Below are 26,288 nucleotides of genomic sequence, written 5' to 3'. Positions count from 1 at the left end.
GCTTCTTGGTCATGATGTTTGTGCAGGAATAGAAACCCTGACTAAGACACCACCCAAGACATAGGCCACCATTGGTGTCAAAGTGGGCCAAGAGAATCACACTATGGAGATGAACCAAGGTTTCTTTGGCTGGTCAAGTAGATGCAGCCTGGACTGAGGGAAGATGATTATAATAGTAATTAGAAGCTAAGCCAAGAGAAAAATTGGCCAGGTTTTTATTAAGGGAGGGTTGGGAAGAAAATGCTTGTGGATGCTGGGAACTTTTCTTAAAATACGCCTTTAAGATTGCTCTTAGGATACTTCCTTATTTTAGAGGGATGAAGACCCCATGGCACCTGAGTAGCTTCCCAAAGTCCTTTCTCCCACCTCCTAATTCTCAGATCCTATGCTCTATAGCCTGCTCAGGAACATTTGCCAGAGTTCCAACTTGGAGGTGTGGTTTGAATGTAGCTCAGGCCAATTCTACTTTCACACTAAGATGAATGGCATGTTTGTGCAGAGGTGACAATGAGGACAGTCTGACCAGTGTGTAAAGGGGTCAATCTTAGTGTGATTTACAGGGTTCCATGGCATTCTGTAACCCTCTTACCCCAGTTCTCTAGCCTAGGCACTCTGACAGAACCCACCAAGCTTTGTGTCATGGGGCCTTCTGAAAGCTCTACATAGCTGTCTAGAAGACTTTCCCAGAGTAGCTCTTTAGTTTCCTCAGATCCTTCAGAAGTCCTGATTGGCATTATACCCCTGATTGTTTTCTTAGTCATTTCCTGACACTGTCTAAATTGCAACTACTCTTTCCCCACAGGCAGTGTCTTTCTCTGCTTTGTCTAGAGAGCCCTGTGACCACGTTGGTTTTTACAGTTGCTGTTAGTCATGTGGTTCCCAAGATTCCAGGATGAGTCTAAAAGGCACAAATGTCTTTCTTCTCTCCGGTGTCTCCATGAAGATTAAATGGTATCCAGAAGCATGGGGCTCCGGGTCATGATGCACAGCACACTACATGCTGAGAAACCAGGAGCTAAGAATGGTGTGGCTCACTGCTCTGCAATGCTTATGTAAATCCCATGTAAGAGCAGTTCGAGGAGTTAGCTGCTTAGACCTCTCCTGAGGGAGATGGTTGGAGCTGCTTAGCCCATAGCTACCTGTGCACAGAGAACACAATCTCTCTACGGCGTCAATACTATCTTCACAATTCACAAGTCTACACCAGTCTCTTAGAGAGATGAAGTGTATGGAAACTGTAGTTGCCCAAGGTTCTTGACTTGGCAGTATCATCAGGTAAAAATGAATGTGGTGACGTTCCTTTTGAAAATGGACACATGTGGGGCTGGAGCGATGGCTCAGTGGTTAAGAACACTGACTGCTCTTTCAATGGTCCTGAGTTCAATTCCCAGCAACCACATGTTGACTTACAACCATTTGTAATGGGATCTGATGCACTCTTCTGATGTGTGTCTGAAGACAGCTACAGTGTATTCATAAAAACAAATAAGTTTAAAAAAAAGAAAATGGGCAACATGTGCACATATGTTCTACTCAGATATTTCATTTGAAAGACAATTATCGCATGCTTTTATTAAAAATATACAATTTTTTTTTATTTTGTGTATAGATGTGCATGTACATGTGTGCATGTCTGGAAGACAGAGAGAAATTTGTGGGAGTTAGTTCTTCCTACCATGGAGGTCTCAAGACTGATCCACAGCAAGTGCCTGAGGCCTTTATATTTCTTCTTACAGAAACATCTAAAGGAGAGATCACATCCTTCAGGTACGAACCAGGAAATAGTTCTAGATTTCTTTATTGTTTTTGTTATTATTTTTGTTTTGCTTTTTTTTTTCTTGATAAGGTTTCTCTGTGTAGTCCTGCCTGTCCTGGAACTTGCACTGTAGACCAGGCTGGCCTCAAACTTGGAGATGTACCTGCCTCTGCCTCTGCCTTCTGACTGCTGGGGTTAAAAACATGTGCCACCATTCCTGGCTGTTCCAGATTTCCTAATACTGCCTGCTGTGTGCTTAACTTCAGGCCACCCCTCAGAAAGCCTTATATTAAATCAGATTTCAGGAGAGACAATTTCTCTAGCCTATCCCTTCTAGAAAGATCTAATCCCAATACAAAGGAAAGATCTTTTTACAAACTGTTCATCACTCATTTAAAACGTAAAAGAATTTATGGAGCTCTGGTGACTTGGGGCTCCAGAGCTGCACATGTTGGGGACCCCAGACAGCAATGGTGGTGCCTGTGTGGGTTGGAACAAAGAGGTCTTGCCGACCAACAGGGAGGAAGAAAAGTAGCTCATCTGTGCTTAAGTGAGCTCTTGTTGCGGCAAGGCCCTCATCCTTGACATTATTGCCCCAGTCTATGTACTTTAGGGATGAGCTACATCACCTTCTAAGAGACTAGCTATAGACACCTTACAATCCCAGGTAGGAAGCAGAGTCACAAGAGAGAGGCCATCCAAGCAGCCAAGAGCTCTCATGATCACAGGCTGTGAAGAGGACAGGCAATGTTTGCACACTGCACTAAGTCTCTTTAGACTTCTGAAGAAAGAATCACCATGCTGGACATACACATTCGTTGGGACCAGCCATTATGATGTTGGAAGGTCCAGAGGTAAGGAGACCGAGGCAGTACAGGTGAGACGAACACAAGAATGAGAGTCTACTTGCAGGCAGATACCTGAGGGCTGCATCACAGCTCAGTTCTCCTTCATGAGACTAGTGACTTCCTTCTTTGCATCTTGCCCATTGCTCAGATAGCACACTTCCTACAAAGATTCGAATGGAAATCAAATGCCAGGGAGCCTCAGCAGAGAAACGAACAGGGTGGGAGATAAAACTGGCAAGGGGGTTGGGGAGTTTATAACATGCCGTGAAGAGTAGCTTACTGCTGTGTGTGACTGTGTCTTTGTCACAGTGGAGACTTCTGTGTGACTGCACAAAAGGACAAGTTAGCTGAGCTATTCCTTCTGTCACTGGTTGCAATCACTCCCAAGGTACAAACTCCCTAGTATGCCTAGACTTCCCACAAGCCTGCTCATGTGCCAGGCAATAGCTAATGCCAGAGTCTGAGATACTTACCATGGGAAAACCACTGGCAAACACAGAGAGGGGAAGAACCTGGTGTAAGAGGGACATCGGTGATGTCTGCTACCCCTACTGAACTTTTATTTGTTTGTTTGTTTGTTTATTTATTTATTTGTTTGTTTATTTGTTTATTTATTTATTAGACAGAGTCTCGCTATGCACCTCTAGCTAGACTGACTGGAACTTGCTATATCAACCAAGCTGGCCTAGAATTCACAAAGATCTGCCTGCTTCTGCCTCCTAAATGCTGGGATTAAGGGCATGTAGTAGCATGCCCAGCTCCTGACAGGAGTTTAAAAATGCCCCCAGGATAGCAGCCACCATGCTTGACACCACAGGCTTTCCCCAGCCTGCTGCTCCCTGGACTCAACTGACGGATGGCTCTGGTACTTAGGACTTTTCTTCCCCTTTAGTGGTAGCATGTTTTTGCTTTGTTTCACTGACTGTCCTTTATCCAAAGGTTCTTCTTCACCATCCCCTAATTTCCTGTAGAATTGTCAGCTCTCCATCTTGTTCCACGGCAGGGAACAGCATGTGACCAGGCTACTCCAATCAGAACCCCCTCCCTGCTATGGAGATTGACTTGAGCTGAATGGCAGGTTGAGTGTCTCTTTCTTATGGGCCAAACGGTCCGAACCCCCTAAGCTGTCTGTTAACACAGCCTCCTCAGCTTCCCTGTGATTCCCGGGATCCCCTGCCTCTTTCTATAACTGTTTTCTTTTCATACTTATTAGCTTGTCATCAAAGACTCCAGATGGAGCCCTACTTCTATGTTAATTTGAGAAGGTGCTTCCTCTGTTGAGACTCCCTTCCCAGGTGACTCTAGGCTGTGGAGAGGGACATTTAAAACCACCAGCACAAGGGTTTGATACGGGGCCTCATCAGGATTAGCTACGTACTCTACCAGTGTGCTGGCCTTTTTATTTATTTATTTTTAAAAGCAGTCTTATCAGTTTTCTCCTGAGAGGCAAAGCCATGCCACCTCAACTCCCCACAAAGGCAGGACAGCAGAAATGAGCTGGAGTCTGAGCAATGGTACAAACTTCTCTTGAAGGAGCCCATCGACATTTCTTTGTGGTATCTACTGACTTGCAAAGCCCCTCTCAACCAGGGACCTCCCAGCAACCACATTAGGCTCAGATTAGTGCATTGACCAACACTCTCCAGAGAACCTTCTCACAATAGATGGACATGTGGGGGTTGGTTCTGATGCTTTGGACAGGAATCTGCATGTGAACCCTGAAGGTCCTGTTCACCAATTGGTTCTTGATTGATCAATAAAGATGCTAGTGGCTAATAGATGGCTAATGGCTAATAGTGGGTAGAAGAGGCAGGACTTCCAGGTTCCCACTGGAGGCTAGGAGATGCAGGAAAGGAAGTGAATTCGCCATGCTTTGGAGGGAGAGAGAGCCACCAGCCATGTGAGTTCTTTGATGGAGTGGAGGAGCAGGTGGGAGATTAGAAAGGCGACTAAACTATGGGCTGATTTAGGGTGCTGAGCAAGTAGAAGGTAACTGGGAAACTAAACTGAGGGAAGATTTACAGGTGGGAGTGAAGATAAGGGCAGGCTATTCACAGGAGGCTTAGAAGTGTCTGGCCATTGAGCTTAAAAGTATATTAAAAATAAGCTAGTGTGTGTGTGTGTGGGGGGGGGTGTCTTTCATTCACAGATCCAAGGGAACCAGGGCTGCCCAGAGCTTAAAATGGGGTATTAGAAACACTACACGAAACAAGAGATATAACACAGAGACCCATAGTTGAACAGTGTGCAGAGAGGGAGAAACTTTGGAGCACTCAGTCCTAAAAGGGATGTCTTCATCAAAGCCCTCTTCTCAGGGGTCGGGGTCAATGTGGAAGAGGAGGCAGAAAGATTTCTAAGAGCCAGCAATGGGCGACCAAGGAAACAGAGTCTTGTAGACCCAACAGGACTGATATTTTGAGGGCAGAACCCACAAGCCCTGCACAGGCTCAAACCAGACAGGCTTAGTCAGGGTCCAGGTTCTGTCATCCCACTGTAGGGAATGTTTCAGCTTAAATATTTTTCTCTCTGAAAACTTGATCATTCTAATCTGTGCATCAGCAAATTATCCACAGTAAAAGGAGAACAGAAGAAAGGCATTAATGTCTGAAAGATAGGAGATTCCACACGTTCTGTTGTTGGAACCAGAGATGTGATAGAGATGCCGGCATATGAACTTGACCTTCCTGAGGAATCCAAGACAAAATCCCAGCACTGCGGAAGGGAAAGGGATCCTTTGATATTTTAGTCCTGTTTTTTGTTTGTTTTATTTGATTTTCACTTTTTTGTATTTGTTTTTAGAGGAGGGAAGAAAGAGTGGGGAGAGAGGGAGAGAGAAAGAGAGAGAATAACAACAAGAAAGAGAGAGGCCCCTTGGTCTTGCAAACTTTATATGCCTTAGTACAGGGGAACGCCAGGACCAAGAAGTGGGAGTGGGTGGGGAGGGGAGTGTATGGGGGATTTTTGGGATAGCATTTGAAATGTAAATAAAGAAAATACCTAATAAACAAAAAAAAAATTAAAACAAAGAAGTTGAATAGGTAAGGAGGTGAAACCTGAAAGGGGTGGAGCCTGGAGGGAGGTGGAACCTGGGGAGGTGGAGCTTGGAAAGATGGGGCCTGAAGGAGGTGGGACCTGAAGGGGTGGAGCCTGGAGGGAAGTTGAGCCTGGAAGGAACTGAGGGAGGAGAGAAAACTTGATGAAAATATATTGTATGAAAAAATGTTTTTTGAAGATTCTTAAAGAAATATCCCCTAGTTTTCCATTGGCACAACGTAGAAGGGGTGGAAAGTCCTATCCAGCCAGCAAAATGATACCCTTCTTACTAGGTTCTTCTGACTCAACCTGATGGCATTTCTAACTCTGAAGTCCCATTGCATTGTGTTTTCTGAAGTTTGAATTTCTATGTCCCTTTATTGTGATTTGTTGCTTGTCTTAATGCTTCTGTTGGATGAGAAGCTCTGAGATAGGAGAGAGTCTCTAGCTCAAATACCAGCCAGGGCAAGTTACTTAGACTTTCACAGGTCACGTACGTATCTGTAAGGGCAAGAGTGAAGGCCTGCTAGCTTGAGAAATATTAAAGGAGTTGCTCAGTGTAAACAAAAAAAAAGTCAGAGGCTGCCTTAGGAGTTCTATCGCTAGCTCCCAAATAAAAATTATATATAACTCAAGTCAGTCAGGAAGCCTGAACAAGCTTCTTTTTTATATTTTGTCTGGACATCTTCAAGTTCAGACAAGAGCTTACGGACATCTCGACAAACTGGCTGACAACCTAGGGAAAAAAAACAAAGTTCACTGCAATAGATCTGGCTCTCACAGTAAAGCTGGAATTTTTATACATTCTCCTAATTGCTACTTTTAATATCTTTTCCTAAACCCAGCAACAAGGAACCAATGATGACCGATGGTGACAGCCCAAACTTGCAGCAGACTCATTCTGCCCCCAAATTAGAGGTGACTGGTTCTGTCCCCTTAACCCTGCTGTCCTGAGATCCCAGGGAGTGTATATCCTTAGTGTGTGTGTCAGGAAAAGGCTCTGTCATCTCTCGCATCCCAGGGAGAGAGAGGAGATGCTGGCAAAGGAGTAAGCATTGTCTACTGGATGGTACCCAAGGGTGTACTGAATGGTACCCAAGGGTGTACTGAATGGTATCCAAGGGTGTACTGGATGGTACCCAAGTGTGTACTGAATGGTATCTAAGGGTGTACTGGATGGTACCCAAGTGTGTACTGAATGGTACCCAAGGGTGTACTGAATGGTACCCAAGGGTGTACTGAATGGTACCCAAGTGTGTACTGAATGGTACCCAAGGGTGTACTGAATGGTACCCAAGGGTGTACTGAATGGTACCCAAGGGTGTACTGAATGGTGCCCAAGCAAGTGTGTTGGTCTCCCAGGGTCCCAGGGAATCATCAGACTACATCATCCAACAGTTCCTAATGTGGGGAGGTCTTTTTTCCTTTTCTTTTCTTTAATTTGGTCAGACAGGTATGGTCTTGGTTCTAGATAAACATAACCACCTAAAGCTATTTCTTCAAGGTTATCACTGGCTTAGTTCCTCAAAGTGCTCTGGTCAAAGACAAGGATGTGACTCAACTGGCTTGCCTGCCATCCACACAGCCCTGGGGTTAATTCACAGCACCAAGTAAATCTTGGCAAGGTGGTCCATAGTTGTAATGCCAGCACCTAGGAGGTGGAGGCAGTTGAAGTTTGTCACGTCTGTCTACATAGTGAGCTCGAGGCCGAGAACTCAATCCACAGTCAGCGAGATGGACACAGCAAGTTCCTTGAGCTACACCTGTCAACCCAAGGTCAATCTCTGGAACCCACATGACAGAGACAGATAACTGACTGCACAGGCTAGCCTCTCACCTCCATAAATACACTACTGCATGCATGCACACTGAGAAGCTATCTGTTATTGATACCTTCCAAAAAATGGAAAAATTGGTTTTCTCCAGTGAATGTCAGTGGGTACATCAAGGACACTCCAAGGCAGGACCCATGCCTGAGAATGGCCAAAACAAAACAGACTCCATGTTTTTTGGTTTTTGGTTTTTGTGGGAACTTGGTTTTATTTGCTTTTTGCTTTTGTTTTGTTTTGTTTTGGTTTGGTTTTTGGTTTTTCGAGACAGGGTTTCACTGTGTAGCCCTGGATGTCCTGGAACTCACTCTGTAGACCAAGCTGGCCTCGAACTCAGAAATCCACCTGCCTCTGCCTCCCAAGTGCTGGGATCAAAGGCGTGCCACCACTGCCCGGCTTGCTTTGGTATTTTTGTTTTGTTTTTTGTTTGTTTTGATTTTCATTGTTTGAAATACAAATAAACAAAGATGCAAAAATAATAGTTTGGTCATATCAGAAGATATAGCATTCAATGCCAAGTCACCAAACTGCTGCCAATCATGGATGCTGCCCAAATTAAGTCTCCTAAAACCTAGGCTGGCTTAGTCAGGGTCCAGGTTCTGTCATCCCACTGTAGGGAATGTTTCAGCTTAACTATTTTTCTCTCTGAAAACTTGATCATTCTAATCTGTGCATCAGCAAATTATCCACAAGTAAAAGGAGAACAGACAGAAGAAAGGCATTAATGTCTGAAAGATAGGAGATTCTACACGTTCTGTTGTTGGAAACCAGAAATGTGATAGAGATGCAGGCATATGAACTTGACCTTTCTGAGGAACCCAAGGATTCTCAGATCTGCATGGGACCTGAATTCCAAGCCCTGCGGCTACTGTGGGCTGGAGGAGCCTGGTGGGTCCTGTAAAGCATAAAGGCTATGCTGCACCTTCATCTACTTCGTGAGATACTTTGATCTTTAAAAAACTGTGTGTGGGGGGGGGGGGGGGGTGGAATTGCCTGATGCTTCAGACTCTTCAGGAAAACAACCCATTCCATCCTCCTCAGGCTTGAGAAAAGAGCTTCCAGGTTATGGTCCAACACAAATCTTGCAAAAAGTCTCCATTTCAATCTCATTGAGATTCTCATACAGGATTGAGGAGAATGTAAATGGGTTATGGCCTCTTTGAAAAACTGTTAGTGGTATCTAGTAAGTAAAGGTAAATGCTTGCACATCCTTTTCACTCCTGTGCACCTACTCAAGAAAATGCACAGATATGCTCAGCACAAGACACCTATGAAAATGTTTATCTCCTGTAACTCACATAAAAGCTCAAAACCGTAAACTAACCAAAGCTCCATCCCCTATAGACTAGACCAGTAAATCACAATGGGTTTGCATGAGACTGCCAGACAATCTATGACTTTCTCAAACATGAGTGTGAATGAAAGAAGCTACATGCAAAAGAAGTATTGTATTTGTCTAAAATATGTAACTCACAAGATTGTGGTTATACTGGGATCGGGGTTGGGGACTAGAGAATGGGGGGAGGGGGGTAGAGGTTAATGTTCAGGGTGATGTTTGCACAAGAGTGTTTTGATTGCAAGGTTGAATTAGATACTTATGATATGCATCTTGCTAGTCGTGGTGGTATATGTTTTTAATTCCAGTGTTTGGAATGCAGAAGCAGATGGATCTCTATGAGTTCAAGGCTAGCCTGGTCTATTGTGTGAGTTCCAGCCCAGACAGGACTATACTGTAAGACCCTAACTAAAAATAAATGTTGAAATCAACCCTGAGAGTTTTTAATCTAATGTGCACCTGATCTAGCAGTTCCTTTTTCCCTTCAATGATGCTGGAAAGGGTTCCCACTCTGCAACTGCTGGGCAGTCTTTTCCTTCCTGAAACCTCAACCTTCCCTAAAAAGCGAGGACCAGTAGGTATATTGTACAAAAGCTCCATGAGTGGAAAATCCATTTCAGCAAGCCTTCCAGGATGGAGAATGCTGCGTCCCTGTGCAGACGATCTTTGTCTTCAGCAACAAGCCTTTTAGCAGCTCAGAGGAAATGCTGCCCTTGCAGCGAGCACTACTGCCCTGCTGATGGATGTTCACGGAAGTGGTGGCAAGAAAACGATACACCGTACAGCATCTGGATAAAGCACAGCAGTGACACTGTGCTTGCTTCTTATGATTTGGTTTCAGTGTGTGTGTGTGTGTGTGTGTGTGTGTGTGTGTGTGTGCGTTGCCCACAGACATGGACAGTTGTAGTTGGTATTGAGCCACCCAGTGTGGGTGCTGGAACAGTATATGGGCCCAGTACATGGGTGCTAGTGTTCTTAACTGCAGAGCCATTTCTCCAATATCACCTTTTCAAGTGTGCTTTTAAAAACAATTCTTTTTTTTTCCTTTTTAAAAATATTATTTATTTGTTTGCTTATTTTACACTCCATATTTTATTCCCCATTCCCCATTCACCCTCTGACTGCTCCATATCCCATACCTCCTCCCTGCCCCACTGTCTCCACATGGATGTCCCACCCCTTCACCCCACCTGACCTCTAAACTCCCTGGGGCCTCTAGTCTTGAAGGTTAGGTGCATCATCTCTGAATGAAAACATTCTTCTTAAAATGACTTTAGTTTTGGACTGGGATATAACTCAGTGGTAAGATACTTGCCTTAGCATGCACAAGACTCTGAATTCCAGCCCCCTAACACCAGTAGGGAGAGGTATGTGTTTTTAAGTCAACCAATTTAGAGAAGTATGAAGAAGAAATCAATGTAAAAGTAAAGGTCACCCCTGCCACCACTTTCCCATGTTGCCATTCATTGACTACCCTTCCAGTAATCCCTGAGGCATGGATAGGAACTGTTTTGTAAACTTAGGTGTCAGTGGAAACAAAAAGCAAATTTAAAAAAGCAATCAATTGCTACCCCCACCCCAATCTCTTAAAAGGGAACTGGGGGGGGGGTGTAAATGGCCTCTTTCTGGTCCTGCCTTTGATGAGATGAGTGTTCTGATAAGGACATAGTTGAGATTCTAGGGCAGAGGCCCTTCTGATGCTGAAGTTACCTGAGGGGGGTGGGGAGGAGGCAGATGGAAGGAAGGGCAATTTGGTTGCCCTGGGGAGCTTTTGAGAGAGGAGTTCACAGAGGCCATCACATCGCCAAGCAGTAAGCCCCCAGTGGGCTGAGCAGATGGACAAACAGGAAAGGACAATGAGGGCTGGATGATTTGGACCCTGGCCTCTGACTTCACCAGAGGGAGAAGCAGACGGAAGCACTGTGCCTGGGTCTAACAGAGCCTCCGTTTCCCCAGTAACTGCAAGAAGGAGAAGCCTTTGTCATAGGCTATATGTCCATTCCAGGGTTCTGTCATTAGAAGCTAAAAATAAACATAAAATTCTGTTTGTTGCATGGCTCTCTCTCCAATTGGTTTCCCACAGTTTTCCCCAAACCTTAAGTCAATATAATAATTATGGGGAAGGTTAATGAATTGTGGCCCTGCCAACTAGGGCAACTGGCTTTACCACTGACCATCCAAGGAGTCTCGGATGCTCTGGCACCAAGTAGGATACAGGAGCGGCTCCCTGACATCAAACTCTTTCAAGTGTCAGAGTGTCAGACTTCAGCCACCTCAACAGAAAGCTCTCAGAGGCAGGCAAGTGCCTGTTGCTGCGGTGAGCATCCTCTGTCCCTGGTTAACAACAGAGACCAAACTAAGCATTGGTAGCTCATAGTTTTGAGTACATTTGGTCTACCTGGTCCATTAGATTCACATACACCAGCCTGTTTGGTACCCATAACTCTCTGAGGCTCATATTGGTACCATCACTAGTCACATGTTATAGATGAAGAAGGGGAAGCAAAGAGCAGCAGTTATATTATTAAGAGCTAGTGTGTAAGATGCCACAGGGTCCCCTGAGAGAAGGGCCCGGTGCCAAACGCCTGCCATGAATAAGGGGTTGGGGTCGAGGGCAATTAAAGTCAGAAGAGAGACCAGGTTTCTTTGTAATAGGTCGAAGGTCCTCACTGAAAGAACAAGATTAGTTTGGGTGACTCCAGAAAGTCATAGCATACCTCAGTTTACTGTCCGTTAACATATTGGGTGTTGACCTCCTGACCTTTCACCAGAGCGTGTACTCAGCTTCAAAAAAAGTGCAAAAAGCGTGAAGATAAGTATTTGTGTCTATGCATAGGAGTGTGTAAAGGACTGCGTAAGTGTGAACAAGTGGGCTGTGTGAGTGGGACATTTGTAATTATGTGAGTGCAACTGTACATGTGTGGAGATGTTATGTGTGCATGAGTGTGGGCATGAATTTGCTGTGGAAGTGTGTGGAGTGTAGGGATATAAAATTGTGTGACTACATGAGTATGAATAAGATTGTGTGTGTGTGTGTGTGTGTACACACGCACACACACACACACACACACACACACACGAGTATGTATAAAGGCATGGATACATATGGTCTAAGTACAGGTCTGTGCATGTACATTTGTACCTATTTGTATACTGAATACATGGGGGTATGTGAGTGTTACTATGTGTGGGAGTGTGTGGGAGAGTTACTATGTGTGGGAGTGTTGCTATGTGTGGGAGAGTTACTATGTGTGGGAGTGTTGCTATGTGTGTAACATATGAATTAACCCTCTGACAGGAAAGCTTAAGGGAGTTGTCCATGGGCAGTTCTGGCAGAGAAGAGAGACCACCGTTCCACACTGCTTAGAAGCTGCCAGGTGACTGTGGGCAGCCGCTCAGGGCATCTTCCCTTAAATGGGCTAGTGCCTGACCTGGGGTCTGGTGAGGTTCTCTTTTCTCAGATGAGAGGCAAAGAGTAACATGTTCTGTCACACAGAAAGCTGAGGTGTGGCTAGAAACACTGGGTTTGGAACCATAGGGCAGTAACTTATGATCTGTCTGCAGTCTACAGGACTGTGAGAAGCCGCATCACCTCTCTGGCCCTCCCTTCCCCTGTCTAGCAAACTACATCAATAATAAATGACATAATAAATAACAATTCTGCTGGGCAGTGGTGGCGCACGCCTTTAATCCCAGCACTCGGGAGGCAGAGGCAGGCTGATTTTTGAGTTCGAGGCCAGCCTGGTCTACAGAGTGAGTTCCAGGACAGCCAGGGCTACACAGAGAAACCCTGTCTCGAAAAACCAAAACCAAGAAAACAAAACAAACAAACAACCCCAGTTCTGTCCTGATGAACAAGGAAAATCTTTTCAATGTTTTCTTTTCAAAGCCGCTGCTTGTGCCTAACCCACAGTGAAGCCAGGCTTCGTGGGAGGTTTGTAGGTGGTCTGTGGGCCATCTTAATGACCCATTAGGCCTCTTTGGAAGCGGATGACAAATAAAGCCCTGGGGTCACAAAGAGTTAACGCACTAGAGCCAGGACAGCACAGCAGAGTTCAGTGTTCTTCAAGAGGGACCAGGAAAAAGTACCTGTTACGCAACAAACGCCGCGGCTCGCTGAAAATACCGACCAGAGCGAATAATGCCTGTTTATAAGTGAAACCGTACACCTGTGTCAGCTGCCAGCCTGATCTTCAAGGGTCTGAAGTGAAAGAAAGAAAGGCCGCCTCAGCAGGGAGGCCGCGGTGGCGCTGGGGCAGAGCCAGGCGGAACAAGGACGCAGTGGCCGCCAGGCCACCTGCCCGGGAGGCGGGACCTGAGTCAATAAAGCCACTAAGCAAACAGTCGTGCTCAGTTTGTACAGTGGTTGAGGCTTGTGGGCCGAGGATCTGGAAGCCGGCACACATCCTCCCTTAAATCCGAGCCCAGCTTTGTTTACACGGCTCGTCTCACGGCAAGATGGCGGCCCGCGGGGTGCGGGGCAGCCTCGGGCGAGCGGGCCGTGGGCAGGGGGCTGCATCCCGGGGCGGCTCCCCTCTCACACAGCGGGACTGGAGGTCTGTTATCTTGATGAAACAGGGCTGCGTGGAGAGCATAAGGACGTTGGGGTGGGGCTCGTTAGCCGCAGTCACTTCGTGCGGGAAGGCAGCTTCTAAGGTGGGCATTGGCCTCAGACTAAGAGGGGACTGGCCGTCCTAGCCAGAGATCTCCGTCATCTTCCAAGCAGGGCTCGCTGCTCAAGCAGCAATCGTTATTGAGAAGCGGGACAGATTTGAATGAAAGCACTTTGGGGATGTCTATGTCTGTCTTAGTGTGGTGGGTGGTAAGATGCGTTAATGAACGAGCTGTGCTAATGACTAGGTTACTGTGGAAATATTTCTGAGGGGTGGAGAGGGTGACTCTCAGGATAACCTGCACTGTATTTCATATTTTGGAAGTAGTGAGAGCTGAGAAGAAAGCAGACAGTAGTAAGGTGCTACGTAGAGCCAGGCAATGTTCCATGCGCACCAGCTATTCTGCTGGCGCATGCGTGTGTCTCTCATCTCTGCAACAGGAAGTTTTGCTGGGTCCAGCATGTTGGCTCATGCCTGAAATTCTAGCACTCGGGAGGCGGAGGCAGGAGTATGGCCATGAATTCAAGGTCTGTCTGGGTTACAAAGTGAGACTACCTTAAAACAAAACAAATAAATAATAAAGTTAAAAGGACAGTGGCGCTTCTGGGTCAGCGATGCAAATGGACTCAGAATTACTGTGGTGTCAGTATTAACCCGGCCTAAGAGCCTCTACATTGCCTGCTTTAAAATTTCTCCTCTTAAACTGGGGGGAGATGGCCCACACTTTTAATCCCAGCACTCATGATAACTGATTTTGAGGCCAATCTGGTCTACAGAGCAAGTTTCAGGACAGCAGAGAGAAACCCTGTCTTGAAAAACAAGTAAACAAACAAAATCTCCTCTTCTTTCCTCAAGAACTCTATTCCTTCTTAGCAGCGATTTTAATCAGCGAGCTGGGGCTGTCCTCGTGTGACCTTTGTCAATCCCTGGAGGCTTGCTTAGCAGTTGCAAGCAAGGCTGGAGAGCTAATGTAGGTGATCAGAGTAGCGGCTGAATATCTGACAGTGCACAGCTCCCCACATCAAAGAAGTCTCCAGCCCCAAATGTCAACAGTGCTGAGGCTGACCTGTGCTTTCATGTCATAACACCATTGAAAAGCATCTATTTACTAAGTCACAGTATGGTCTGAATGGCTGACAGTCTGCATAGAAACCTTCTAGGGCAAGTTGATTTGAAAGAGGCTTGTATTTGTTTGAGAGCTCTAAATCTCTCTCTCTCTCTCTCTCTCTCTCTCTCTCTCTCTCTCTCTCTCTCTCTCTCTCATACACACACACACACACACACACAGAGCTGTGTTGGGGAGCCCCCCAGTTTTTCCTCTTCGGTTGCTATGACACCCACCTACTCCATCGATGTAGGTAGACCTACCAAGTATTCCTTTCGAAGGCTGAAGTGAAGACCCTGGTGTGAAGTCTCCACCTATCTGCAGTTACTGGAAGCACAAATCCTGATGGATGAGCCATTTTAACCCACATCACCAAACGATGGGAAAAATTCTTTAAGAATGGACAAGTGCCTGTGTTAGGTCACAGTTTCTTAATCCTTCTGGCAATTACAACGCCCCAGGAGGCCTAACAGTTTGCAGTGCCTAGGTTGGGACCCTAGACTTGTAAGAAGCACCTTTCCTGCTGACACCACCCATCAGTGTGTAAGTTAATTTTCCCGAAGGGTGACAAACACACACAATGTGCACATGTCTCTAACAAGCCCACATCTGAGTGTAGCCTCAACAGATCTGAAAGCAGAGTCTTGAAAATATCTGTACACCCATGCTCACAACAGTCACAGTAGCTGAAAACACCATGCATCCATCAGTGTAGATACAAATGAACGGAATGTGGTGTAGACACAAAGATCAGCACTCAACTTCACAAAGCGAATTGCAATGCGTACTAAAACAGGCAAAGCATCATGTTAAGGAAAGTAAGCAGTGGTAAGGAGACAGTTAGAGCAAGCTTCCATTTCTAAGAGAAACCTAGTCCGATTCAGAGACGGAAAGAGCAAGAGCTGGGGATAGGTGGGGCTGATTAATTCATAAAGTGTCGGCTTTGCATAATAGCTTAAGCTCATTCTCTATTCCTAAACCCCAACACTTAGAATGGTGTGTTAATTTGTTTGTTTGTTTGTTTGGTCGCTTGCTTGCTTAAGACAGACTCTTACTATGTAGCCCTGACTGGCCTACCTAGTAGATACAACTGTGTATACCAGGTTGGCTTCAAAATCACAGAAATCCACCTGCCTCTACTCCTAAATGATGGGATTAAAGGCATGCACCACCACACCCACTCAGGATGGTGCATTATTTAAAAGCATATATGGGGCTGGAGAGCTGGCTCAGCAGTTAAGATTTCTAGTTGTGCTTGCAAAAGACATGGCTTGTTTCCCAGCATCCTCTGGGCAGCTTAGAACCATCTGGATCTCCAATTTCAAGGTATCTGACGCCCTATTCTGGCCTCTGTAGAAAACAGGCATGCACATGGTACACAAACAAGCATAACCCCCCCCCCCACTCATACATGTAAAGTAAGAATAAAGCTTTTTAAAAAGGCAGACATGGGGTCTAGCAAACAAAGAAGTAGATGCTCATAGTCAGCTATTGGATGGATCACAGGGCCCCCAATGGAAGAGCTAGAGAAAGTACCCAAGGAGCTAAAGGGATCTGCGACCCTATAGGTGGAACAACATTATGAACTAACCAGTACCCCGGAGCTCTTGACTCTAGCTGCATATCTATCAAAAGATGGCCTAGTCGGCCATCACTGGAAAGAGAGGCCCATTGGACTTGCAAACTTTATATGCCCCAGTACAGGGGAACGCCAGGATCAAAAAGTAGGAGTGGGTGGGTAGGGGGGGAGGGTATGGGGGACTTTTGGGATAACATTGGAAATGTAAATGAGGAAAATACCTAATAAAAATGTTAAAAATATAAAGATAAAAATAAATAAAAATAAAAAGGCAGACACATGGCTGGACAGATGGCTCCGCAGTTAAGAGCACTGGCTCTTCTTTCAGAGGACCTGGATTCAGTTCCCAGCACCCACATGGCAGCTCACAACTGTCTGTAACTCCAGTTCCAAGGGATTTGACACAGACAGGCATGCAGGTAAAACATCAGTGCACATAAAGAAAAATAAATAAATCACTAAAAAAAAGGGGGGGTGGGCACAGACTCACCAGGTTTGGCAGTGCACAGCTTTAGTCCCAGCACCTGAGAGGCAGAGGCAGCCAGATCTCTGAGTCCAAGTTCAACCTGATCTACAATATAACAATTTTATATAACAATCATTCATAGTTCCAACAGAATTAGAGATGCTTTATTGTGTATTTTTTGTCTGTTAGAGACAGGATCTCATGTAACATTTGAAAGATGTTCCAGAATACCAAGCCTCACAGTGTCCCTAAGACACCAGTATCACGGTGAATGTAGCTGGCATATAATTAAGTTGTCATTACCTTTGATTTTTTGTTGCTATAACAAAATACCTGAAGCTGAATACTTTAAAAATAAAAAAGGTAGCCAGGCCTGGTGGCTCATGCCTTTAATCCCAACTCTCAGGAGGCAGAGGCAGGAGTTCCCTGAGTTTGTGGGCAGCCTGGTCTACATAATGCATTTCAGGACAACTAGGGCTACACAGAGAAACCCTGTCTTAGAACAAACAAATAGAACAAAACAAAACAAACAAACAAACAAAAAAGATTTTCCCCACCTCAGTTTTAAGCTCTAAGAGCCTAGCACTACATCTGTTCAGCTTCAGTGAAGGTTTTGTAGCCACATTACAAGATAGATGACATTAATAAACAAGAAAGAGAGATTACCTGGTAAATTAGGGGACAGTAAAGGGCTGAGGGGGAAGCCATTTTACTTTAGGGTTTCTTGAAAACTACAGTACCTGTTCTGGAAATGGACCTCCAGTGACTCAAGTCCCACCTCTTGGAGGAGCACATTCAATCTGCATCCAAGCCACAAACACCCTTGTCATGATGAGCAGAGGTGGCTGCCATGGATTTTTACAGGACAATCTCGCTCCTCGTGGCACTTCCCAGGCATGGATTCCTCCCATCAGGACCACAAAGAGCCTTTCTGTTCTTGTCCCAAAGAATCAACAAAGTCTTGTCTGTGTCCAGCCAGGAGAGGGAGGAACCTTGTAGTGTACTTAAGATGCACTTACTCAGTGTCTCTCAGAGGGAGCCATGTTGTTTCCTCTTGGCAAACACGAAAATGGCTGAGAGGAAGCAAATTAACATTGCTTTGAGAACATCAAAATTCTCTGACATCTCAGAGTTGACATTTTCAGCCTCAACCTTTTTATGGTAAGATATTTATCATTTATTAAGTCTGGGGTTAGGAATTTCCCTCCCTAGAGATGAATGCTATTTGTAGTCTGCAAAGATGGCTGTGGCTTGAATGTTGAATAATCCTTGAATATTTCTCTAGGCACCAGAACATATTGAATTAAATAATATTATTATATTTCCCACAGCTATGACGCCAGGCTGCGCTCTATATATAGCCACATAAAATAAAAGGTCCCCATACGTTTCTGAAGTGAAAATCTTATGTGACTTTTAAAATATTCACACATTAAATCTGAATAAAACTGATGTGATCAGCAACATTCATTCTGGATGTAAAGGTGGCAGTGTCATGAATCAGGAGAGTGGGGAGAAGTTTTAGGAGGAGGAAAGCCGCTATATTTCTTCTGGGAAAATTATTCCGAAGGACACGTTTCTGGGTGTTACTTTGTCTCTGTGGCTGTGTTAGGTGGACTCTATGCAGCCCCTGCTCAGGTTAGACAGTGTGTGCCCGAGGGAAGTTTCAGACTTCAGAACAGCAGCGAGGATTGTGCAGATGGACCGGCTCCAACACTTAGTCCACATTTATTCCATGTTTACCTCCGTTCAAACCCAGCAAGAAGGAAAGAACTCACTCACTTCATCCTCAACGTGCACCATGTACGCAGCCTGCCAGGACGTCCAGACAGACGCAAAGCCCAGTGGAAGACTACAGACGTGTTGCACATGGGCTTCCATGCCAAGTGGAAGACTATAGACATGTTGCACATGGGCTTCCATGCCCAGTAGAAGACTACAGACATGTTGTACATGGGATTCCATGCCAAGTGGAAGACTACAGACGTGTTGCACATGGGATCCCATGCCGAGTGGAAGACTACAGACGTGTTGCACATGGGATTCCACGCCTTCCTTCCTCATCAATCCTGGTTAGGACCCTTTTAATAGTAAATTTTTGTTTTGTTTTGTTTTTTTAACCTAATTTCTCTCTTTCCCTTTGATGTTTAGATGCAAAAGAACTGGAAATGATCACAGACCAAAAGCAGTCATATGATCAAAAATTATTCGTGTGTACATGTGTGTGCATGAATGTGCCTGATGTCCAAGTGAACATCAGAGAACAACCTTGGATGTCATTCTTCAGACATTTTACACCTTCTGTTTGAGACGAGGTCTCTCTTAGCCCCAAAACTTTGTAAAGGAAGCTGGTGTGGGCTTCCAGGGGTATCCCTGACTCTGACTCCCATTTCATCATTGCTGGGAATGCATCGAGGTGCTATAGAGCCCAGCATTTTACATCGGTTTTGGAGACCTGAACTCCATTCCCCAGGTGCATGAGGCACATGCCTTACTCACTGGACTGTCTCTCTAGTCTGTGTATTTTGGGGGTGGGGGTGGGGGAGGCATACCTCTCAGTGTAGTCCAGGTTGGCCTAGCACTCACAATTCTTCTATTTCAACCTCTCAAGGATTACAGATGCTGTGTCTCAACACCCTGAGCTCCGATGGTTTTAGGGATCAGTGTCACTGTAAGATGCCACAGATAGCTTTCTAGTTCTCGGGATGGAGCAGGCAGACAGACAAATGAGCAGGTGCTTCTGCCTCTCTCGTGGCCCAGGGAGAACCTAATGAGTGTTGTAGAGCCTCCCTTAGCACACAAGCTCCCCCACACCGTGTGTCTGTAGTCTCCCTTAGCACACACGTCCCCTAGTCTGGCTTGTCTGTTGGGTTGTTTTCTCACAGCACGACCAGGTCAGTCAAGATTGCAGAGTTGTCATGCCTCTCCAGGACCCCCGTCCCTGGGCATTTCCTACTGTGGTCTCAGCACCCGGGGCTTCAGTCTGTGGTGCTTTGATAAATATTTAACAATAGGCATTGCCTGGAGCTAGAGAAATGTCTCGGTTAAGAGCACTGGCTGTTCTTCCAAAGGACCCAGGTTCAATTCTCAGCACCCACATGGCAGCTCACAACTGTCTGTAACTCCAGTTCCAGGAGATTTGACACCCTCACACACACTTACAAACAGACCAGACACCAATGAGTATAAAAATAAATAAGTAAATAAATAACCAAAAGCAACTCACTGCACCTGCAGATTCTCTTGGTGCCAACAGCATCACCAACACCATTACCAAGTTACAAAACCTGGAGGTGGGAAGAAATGTACAATATGAGTTCTGACAGGGGCTGGCTCAGAACCCTGTGTTAGTGCTAGACCCAGCTCCTGGCAGCTACGGCCTAGTGAGCAGGGGGTCACAGGTATAACTACTGAAGACTTGGATGAGCAAATCAAACAAACAACCAAACAACCAAACAAACAAACAAACACTTGGGAGAGACAGAACAGCTCAGGGCCATGGCTCCTGTTTTATCGTCTCAGTGACTTCGTTCTTCTTCTCCTCTAGGGGAACCGAACACAGTTTCAGGGAAACTGCAGCCTCTGGGTGCTGTTAGTGATGTCCAACAGTCACAGCCATGACGTGTGCAGAGCATGGTGTGCAGACGGAGGGATGGTGTCAGAATCAAGACATAGGGCTAAAGTCACTAGTCATGGGGGAGAAAATAAATGTAGAGTCCTACCCAGTGTCACACACAGAGAAGGAAAAGGAGACCTCACCTTAAATTTACAGTAGAAGACGTCAATGTATCAGATCTTCATGTTTCCCACATAAACCACAGCTAGATAAGCAGTATGGTGATGCCTGTAATTCCAGAACTTGGGAGGTGGAGGCAGGAGGATCAGAAGTTTAAGGTCATCTTAGATTACTATGAAGATAAATAAAAGGAGGGAAAACAGAAGGAAGGAGGAAAGAAAAGTTATGGACAAATATAAATACACATTTTTGTTTGTCCAACAACAGACTGGAGAAATGAGTTTGGAGATGCTTGTAATTTCTAAATAATCTAATTGAGGATAGGAGCTGTCAAAGATCGCTGGGCCAACCAAAAACATCTGAAGTTTTTAAGGCACTGGTGATGTTTATATCTTATACCAGGTCTTGCATGTTATTTTAGATTTTCTTTTTAGAATCTTTTTAGTTGATTGTTTTGAGACAGGGTCTCACCCATACCTGAAGATGACCCGGGGCTCACTATGGAGTTCAGGCTGGCCTCAAACTCACAGCAGTGTTCCTGGATCAGCCTCCAAGTGCTGGGATTGCACGTGAGAGCCACCAGCCTGGATCTAGGGCTAGCGGACCTGTTTTATAAACAGGGGGTAAGCATCTGTCTTAGTAATTTTATGTATGTGGTGGAGGCGCTCGCCATCTTGGCACAGTAGAAGAGTGAAGCCAGATGTTGCAGCACATAACTGTTTGAAATGCATCCCCATGAAGTCAGCCTTGAACTCGGAGGGCTCCTGTGGTGCTGAGGCTTCTGAGAACTCCTCCAAGCTTCAGGCTATCCAATAAAAACGGAAACAGCCAGGGATCAAGGGGTGACCAGGGGCTGCCCCAGGGTTGTCCCAACTTCACATGGACTTGCAAGCGCTTGGTGGACATTCAGCTCCAGTACAGCATGTAGACTCAAGCAGGCTGAAGAATATGGTAGACATGCTGTGACCTCAGCACTCCAGAGGCTGGGTAAAGGGTCAAGGGTTCAAGTACAGTGTGAGCTGTGATGAGACCTTTCTCAAACAAAACAAAATAAAACAACAACAAAAAACATGTTAAAATAGAGCCGGGCATAGTGGCACACGCCTTTAATCCCAGCACTCGCAGCCAGAACTATACAGAGAAACCCTGTCTCGAAAAACCAAAAAAAAAAAAAAAAAAAAAAAAAAAAAAAAAAAAAAAAAAAACCATGTTAAAATAAAGTTGGAAAGAAAAAGAATATGCTATAAATGCAAGTCTGTATGTGCATGTGTGCAGTGTGTGTGTGTGAGGTGTGTTGTGTGTATGCATGTGTGTGTGTGATGTGTGTGTATGTGTGTGTGATGTGTATGGTGTATGTATATGATATATGTGATGTGGTTTGTGTGTGTGTGATATATGTGATGTGTGTATGTGGTATGTGTGTGTGTGTGATATGTGTGATGTGTGTATGTGGTATGTGTGTGCTGTGTGTAGTTTGTGTGCATGTGTGTGGTGTGATGTGGTGTCCTGTGAGAGTGTGTGTATGTGTGTATTATTTACTATGTATCTAAATTAAATTCTTTTGAAAGTATGAAAGCTCAACAGAGGGAGACCTACTCTCTACCAGACAAGATAACAGATTCTATACAAGGAGAACTCTTGAGTCACAGAGACAAAAAATGACAACAGACCCTGCATTTAGCAGCAGCAAGTGGTAGATCAAAGACTGCTCACCCACAGGGGAGGGAAGTCAAGAAGAAATTGGGAGGCTCTCTGAGACTAGACACAGAGTTACAGCCACAATCTGAAGTAATTCACAATATGAAATGAGAATCAGGAAAGGATGGTACAACCATTGTGGGAACTATTACCAGAGACAATACAGTAACTCAACTTAAAAGTTTAACTTCCTGGTTCACTCATTAGTTACAGAAGGAAAATACTTTTGTTTGTTTGAGATCAAGTATTACTATGTAGCTTGGACTAGCCTTGAATTCACAGAGATCTGCCTGCCTCTGCCTCCTGAGTACCGGGATCAGAGGTGTGTGTCACTACAAAATGGTTTTCTCCTCCTCCTCCTCCTCCTCCTCCTCCTCCTCCTCCTCCTCCTCCTTCCTTTAGTTTTTTGAGATAGGGTTTCTTTATGTAGCCTTGGCTGTCCTGGAACTTGCTCTGTAGACCAGAGTGGCCTTGAACTCAAGAGATCTGCCTTTCACTGCCTCCCAAGTGCTAGAATTAAAGGTGTAAGCCACCACTGCCTGCCTGTCCACCCCCTTCTTTATAAAAAATAAAATAAACATTGTAAGCTGATAAAGCAAAGTCTAAGACACCTGTTTGCAACAGTTAATTTCCATTGCTAGCTACTTGACATCCAGAATCACTTGGACAGACATCTGGGCATGCTTGTAAGTCTCCTTTCCTTCCTTCTTTCCTTCCTTCCTTCCTTCCTTCCTTCCTTCCTTCCTTCCTTCCTTCCCTCTTTCCTTCCTTCCCTCTTTCCTTCCTTCCTTCCTTTTTAGTTGTGAGTACCCCTGTGTGTCTGTGTTTGGGAATGTGCATGTGAGTGTAGTCCCTATCATGGCCAGAAGAGGGGATCAAATCCCTTGGAGCTAGAGTTACGACATCAGCTGCTGCCCATACTGAGGTCGTCCGGAAGAGCATGGAGCACTCTGAAGCATTGCACCATCTCTCGGGTCAGGGATTGCTTTAATTGAGTTAGTTGAGATGGAAACAGCCACCCACTGTGGGTAGCACTGTTCCCTGAACAGATTGCTTGAAAGAGAGAGAGCTGTGTGAGCACCAGAGTGTGCAGAGTGGTCTTAGTCAGGTTAATATTGAGTGACTGGGGACTCAGTTTAAACTAGCTCAGCTATACACTGGTATTTAGTTCACTGACAGGATAGGCTAGGGTGTGGCTACAACAGACTTTGTTTCTTCTTCCTTCCTTCCTCCCTCCCTTCCTTCCTTCTCTCCCTCACTCCCTCCTTTCTTCCTTTCCTCCTACCTTCCCTCCCTCCTTCCTTTGTTGCTACCTTCCCTCCTCCCTTCCTTCCTTTCCTCCCTCCCTTCTTCCTTCCTTCCCTCTCTCCCTCCCTCCTTCCCTCTCTTCTTTCCCTCCCTCCCTTCCTTCCTTCCTTCTCTCCTTCCTTTGTTCCTACCTTGCCTCCTACCTTCTCTCCCTCTTTCCCCCTTCCCTATTTCCTTCCTTCTCTCCTTCCTTCCCCCCCCCTCTCTCCTTTCTTCCTTCCCTCCCTCCCTCCCTTCCTCCCTCCCTCTCTCCTTCCTTCCTTCCTTCCCTCCCTCCCTCTCTCCGTCCATCCTTCCTTCTTTCCTTCCTTCCTTCCTTCCTTCCTTCCTTCCTTCCTTCCTTCCCTCCTTCCCTTCTTCCTTTCTTGCTTGCTTCTCTGTATATGGAAGCTCCTCTTTTGCCTCCAAAGGCTGACTCATTCCATGTAGGCACCATGGCTGCTGAATACTTTCTGCCAGCTTTCCCAATCCAGCCATCTGGGACAGGAGTGTGCAAACTTCCACTGCCACCTCCCAGAGACCCACAATCTTAGAAAGTGTCATGGCTACATTAAAATGGGATGCTTGACTGGCCCCTATAACTACACTGTATGATTGAAATCAGGGAGGAGTTTCCTCCCGAAAGGTGTGTGTGTGTGTGTGTGTGTGTGTGTGTGTGCACGAGAGAGTGTGGTGTGTGTGTGCATGTGGATGTGTGTGTGTGTGTGTGTGTGTATGTGCATGTGGATGTGTGGGTGAGTGTGGGTGTGCATATGTGGGTGTGCATATGTGGGTGTGGGTGGGTGTGCACGCTCTCGAGAGAGTGTGATGTGTGTGTGCATGTGTGTGTGTGTGTGTACTCGAGAGAGAGAGAGAGAGAGAGAGAGAGAGAGAGAGAGAGTGTGTGTGTGGTGTGTGTGTGTGCATGTGGATGTGTGGGTGTGTGTGGGTGTGTGGGTGTGTGTGGGTGTGCACGAGCATGTGCACTAGAAGCCAACATATTATTCAAAACAACTTATTTCCCTGCTGTGTTCCCAGGCAGTGCTACGGAACTGAAACAGGACTGGAACTCTGCCCGCTGCCCTGCGAGACTTGGAGCACGTGTTCTCCACTCTCTGCAGAGACACATAAGTCTCATCTAAGGCTCCCTCTCATGAGGCCAGTGGAAAATGCATGGGTGTGACAGCATGTGCTCCTGGAATTGGTGTGTCATCAGAACAAGGAGAAAGTATGAGGAGGCGGGCGGAAGAGCACACAGGGATGTGTTGGTGGCCATTTCCCAGGCTTCTCAGGAGCAGACTGGCTGATTCTGTTACAGAGAGTTTCCTTGACTGCATGGCGATTTATATCTTCACTTCAGCTTCTGCCATGGAGAGCTCAATAAATCAGTGTGTGGTTTAATACAAGTTGCACACAAGGAACGGAATGAACGTTTATGACTGAGAAGGTAAACAAAAAGAGTCGAAGGCTTGGTGATCATACTTTGAAACTGCCATGCCGAGGACCAATTCCAACTTGAGGAGTGAAGGAGTGGCCCACAACTGTGGAGTGGGCAGAGAGGAGTCTCTCAGAATCCTGCTGGTGCTCCGCTGAGGAGCCTCCAAGTTGGGGGGTTGGAAGCAGATTGCTTTCTCCATTTTTCACTCTCCCCTCCACCCACAGCCACAGAATGTAGGCACAGAGGTGGTCTTAGAGTGGGTCCAGAGAGATGGCTCAGCAGTTAAGGACACTGGCAGCTCTTCCAGAGGATCGGGGTACAAATCCCAGCATCCACATGGTAGCTCACTGCAGTCTGTAATTCCAAGATCTTACACTCTCACATAGTCATACATGTAGGTAAAACACTAATGCACATACAAGAAAAGGTAAAATAATAATAATTATTATTTTATTAATAAAGATCCTAGAGTTAATTACTTTTTGATTCAGAGACACAAACACAAGGAAATGGCTATGTCTGTAAAGCAAGATGACCAGAGCTGAGAACTTGATCCCCCAGGATGTAGAGAAAATAAATGTCTTGGGGGTCAGAAGGTTAGGAAGTCAGAGTCCTTGGGAAACGGCATTTTTCACTTTCTCATCTGTGACACTTCAGATTTAAGCAGTCTTAAAACCTAGAATTGAAATAAATTGAACTTTGAAAGGTAAGTGAAGCCAGGTGGTGGTGGCGCACGCCTTTAATCCCAGCACTTGGGAGGCAGAGGCAGGTGGATTTCTGAGTTCGAGGTCAGCCTGGTCTACAGAGTGAGTTTCAAGACAGCCAGGACCACACAGAAAAAACCTCTCTCAAAAAAACCCAAAAAACCAAAACCAAACCAAACCAAAACAAACAAACAAACAAACAAAAAACAAAAAAACAAAAAAGGAGGAGAGGAGGAAGAAGAAGAGGAAGAAGAGATCTAGTCTACCAAAGCAAAACAAAAACAGTAGAAATCAACAGATTTTGGAATTAGACTTTTAATTACTTAACAGTGAAATGGGTTTTAAAATAGTGAATTTTTTTTTTTTTTTTTTTGATGATCTCTCTATGTAGTTCTGGCTGTCCTAAAACTCACCAGGCTGGCCTCAAACTCACAGAGATCCACCAACCTCTGCCTCCTGGATGCTAGGATTAAAGGCATGGGCCACCATGCTTGACCTTTAAAAAAAAAAAGTATGTATTCTATAGCATAATGGCATAGTATATGAACATAATTTAAAAGAGATATACAAACATGAAAACCTAGACACAATATTTAACTTTGCTAATGTTAACACAGGACATAAGTCAGCCTTCAACAGTCACTGCTCCTATCTGCACAGACTGCAGCCCCTGGGGGACCTTCCCTGTGGGGGCTCTGCAGCCATGATTCACTGTGGCACCATCTCCCTACAGCCTCGCCCATGTCCTGGAAGACGGCTGTTATCTTGCTTTGTGTCAGAACAAATACACTTCTTCATTAAGAGTTTTGCCTGAGCAGAGCAGAAGCAGTAGGTGTGTTTTGAAAGCGGCAAACTGCAAT

General features: G+C 45.5%; 3 long non-coding RNA genes across 4 annotated transcripts in view; 2 read left to right on the top strand and 1 right to left on the bottom strand.

Moving 5' to 3' along the window:
• Positions 1 to 12,972, bottom strand: part of Gm34820 — a 33,480-nt gene extending 20,508 nt beyond the window's left edge. For both annotated transcript variants that reach the window (XR_383949.3, XR_875168.1), the window contains exon 1: positions 12,892 to 12,972. This is a non-coding gene — a long non-coding RNA (predicted gene, 34820). The remainder of the gene's footprint in view (positions 1 to 12,891) is intronic.
• The window catches only part of Gm41302, a 44,281-nt gene extending 19,389 nt beyond the window's left edge, over positions 1 to 24,892 (top strand). The window contains exons 2-3 of the long non-coding RNA XR_875170.3: positions 1,610 to 1,767; positions 24,325 to 24,892. This is a non-coding gene — a long non-coding RNA (predicted gene, 41302). The remainder of the gene's footprint in view (positions 1 to 1,609; positions 1,768 to 24,324) is intronic.
• On the top strand, positions 13,178 to 15,696 carry Gm41301. Its single transcript, XR_875169.2, has 3 exons — positions 13,178 to 13,458; positions 13,856 to 13,942; positions 14,704 to 15,696. It is a non-coding gene; the product is annotated as a predicted gene, 41301 (long non-coding RNA).
• Positions 24,893 to 26,288: the final 1,396 nt, after the last annotated feature.

Source organism: Mus musculus, chromosome 15, assembly GCF_000001635.26.
Source record: "Mus musculus strain C57BL/6J chromosome 15, GRCm38.p6 C57BL/6J".
In the NCBI taxonomy this organism is placed as follows: domain Eukaryota; kingdom Metazoa; phylum Chordata; class Mammalia; order Rodentia; family Muridae; genus Mus; species Mus musculus.
This window is presented reverse-complemented; position numbering and strand designations above follow the sequence as displayed.